Genomic DNA, 2,500 nt, shown 5'->3' on the forward strand with positions numbered 1-2,500 from the left:
CCGGGGGGACTTAGACATTTTTTTCAGCCTTTTCCTCCGGGTTGACCTGGTGTCCCGGGGGGACTTAGACTTTTTTTCAGCCTTTTCCTCCGGGTTGACCTGGTGTCCCGGGGGGACTTAGACTTTTTTTCAGCCTTTTCCTCCGGGTTGACCTGGTGTCCCGGGGGGACTTAGACTTTTTTTCAGCCTTTTCCTCCGGGTTGACCTGGTGTCCCGGGGGGACTTAGACATTTTTTTCAGCCTTTTCCTCCGGGTTGACCTGGTGTCCCGGGGGGACTTAGACTTTTTTTCAGCCTTTTCCTCCGGGTTGACCTGGTGTCCCGGGGGGACTTAGACATTTTTTTCAGCCTTTTCCTCCGGGTTGACCTGGTGTCCCGGGGGGACTTAGACATTTTTTTCAGCCTTTTCCTCCGGGTTGACCTGGTGTCCCGGGGGGACTTAGACATTTTTTTCAGCCTTTTCCTCCGGGCTGACCTGGTGGCCGAGCGTCTCGCCGTCCGCGGCCGGAGCTAGAGATGCCCCCCCCCCCAGGCCAGCCTGCGAAGCCGCGGCCAGGATCGGGCCCCTGGAAGTCTGACTAAAAATTTTCACCGACCCCAAAAACGGTTAGGGGGGGCCTCATAAAGCCTCCGGAGCGAAAAAAAAAAAAACGGAAAAAAGGATCGGGCCCACCCGAGGCAGGGGAGTCAGTAAGGGAAAGGGGACGAGGCGGCCCGGAGCCGGGTGCCCGGAGCCGGGTGCCGGCGGCCAGGATCGGGCCCCTGGAAGTCTGAAAAATTTTTTTCACCGACCCCCAAAGTGGTATTGGGGGGGGCTCATAAAGCCTCCGGAGCGAAAAAAAAAAAAACGGAAAAAAGGATCGGGCCCACCCGAGGCAGGGGAGTCAGTAAGGGAAAGGGGACGAGGCGGCCCGGAGCCGGGTGCCCGGAGCCGGGTGCCCGCGGCCAGGATCGGGCCCCTGGAAGTCTGAAAAAAAATTTTTCACCGACCCCCAAAGTGGTGTTGGGGGGGGCTCACGAAGCCTCCGGAGCGGAAAAAAAAAACGGAAAAAAGGATCGGGCCCACCCGAGGCAGCGGAGTCAGTAAGGGAAAGGGGACGAGGCGGCCCGGAGCCGGGTGCCCGGAGCCGGGTGCCCGCGGCCAGGATCGGGCCCCTGGAAGTCTGAAAAAAAAAATTTCACCGACCCCCAAAGGGGTGTTGGGGGGGGGCTCATGAAGCCTCCGGAGCGAAAAAAAAAAACGGAAAAAAGGATCGGGCCCACCCGAGGCAGGGGAGTCAGTAAGGGAAAGGGGACGAGGCGGACCGGAGCCGAGTGCCTACGGCCATACCGGACGGAAGGCCCCCGATCCCGTCCGATCTCGGAAGGTAAACCGTCCCGGGCCTGGCTAGTACTTGGATGGGTGACCGCCTGGGAATCCCAGGTGCCGTAGGCAGCTTTTCCCGCTGCGAGCCAGCTCTCTCCTTTTCTGGGGAACAAGGGCAGGGTCGCCCTGCCAGGGGCCCTGGGGCTGAAGTCCCTGCCGGCCACCAGGTCAACCCGGAGCCTGCCCCTCTGCGGCCAGCAGGTCAACCCCATACCGGCAGGGGGTTGACCTGGTGGCCGGGAAGCAGAGCGGCCAGCAGGTCAACCCCATACATTCAGCGGGTTGACCTGGTGGACGGGAAGGAAAGCGGCCAGCAGGTCAACCCCATACTTTCAGCGGGTTGACCTGGTGGCCGGGAAGGAAAGCGGCCAGCAGGTCAACCCCATACATTCAGCGGGTTGACCTGGTGGCCGGGAAGGAAAGCGGCCAGCAGGTCAACCCCATACATTCAGCGGGTTGACCTGGTGGCCGGGAAGGAAAGCGGCCAGCAGGTCAACCCCATACATTCAGCGGGTTGACCTGGTGGCCGGGAAGGAAAGCGGCCAGCAGGTCAACCCCATACATTCAGCGGGTTGACCTGGTGGCCGGGAAGGAAAGCGGCCAGCAGGTCAACCCCATACATTCAGCGGGTTGACCTGGTGGCCCGAAAGCAAACCGGCCACCAGGTCAACCCGGAGCCTGCCCCCGCGGGCAGGGGCCAAGCGGACCCCCCTCCGCCCGGGCTTGCCCTGCTCCGAGCCGGGGCTTAATCCCCGTCCGGCCACCAGGTCAACCCGGAGCCTGCCCCTCTGCGGCCAGCAGGTCAACCCCATGCCGGCAGCGGGTTGACCTGGTGGCCGGGAAGGAAAGCGGCCACCAGGTCAACCCCATACTTTCAGCGGGTTGACCTGGTGGCCGGGAAGGAAAGCGGCCACCAGGTCAACCCCATACTTTCAGCGGGTTGACCTGGTGGCCGGGAAGGAAAGCGGCCAGCAGGTCAACCCCATACATTCAGCGGGTTGACCTGGTGGCCGGGAAGGAAAGCGGCCAGCAGGTCAACCCCATACATTCAGCGGGTTGACCTGGTGGCCGGGAAGGAAAGCGGCCAGCAGGTCAACCCCATACATTCAGCGGGTTGACCTGGTGGCCGGGAAGG

General features: G+C 62.3%; 1 non-coding gene across 1 annotated transcript; it reads left to right on the top strand.

Annotated features, from left to right (window-relative positions):
• The first annotated feature begins 1,315 nt into the window (after nucleotides 1-1,315).
• Nucleotides 1,316-1,434, top strand: LOC141979722 (5S ribosomal RNA). The gene has a single exon (XR_012637116.1). It is a non-coding gene; the product is annotated as a 5S ribosomal RNA (ribosomal RNA).
• The last annotated feature ends 1,066 nt before the right edge of the window (nucleotides 1,435-2,500 follow it).

Source organism: Natator depressus, chromosome 28 (genome assembly GCF_965152275.1).
Source record: "Natator depressus isolate rNatDep1 chromosome 28, rNatDep2.hap1, whole genome shotgun sequence".
In the NCBI taxonomy this organism is placed as follows: domain Eukaryota; kingdom Metazoa; phylum Chordata; order Testudines; family Cheloniidae; genus Natator; species Natator depressus.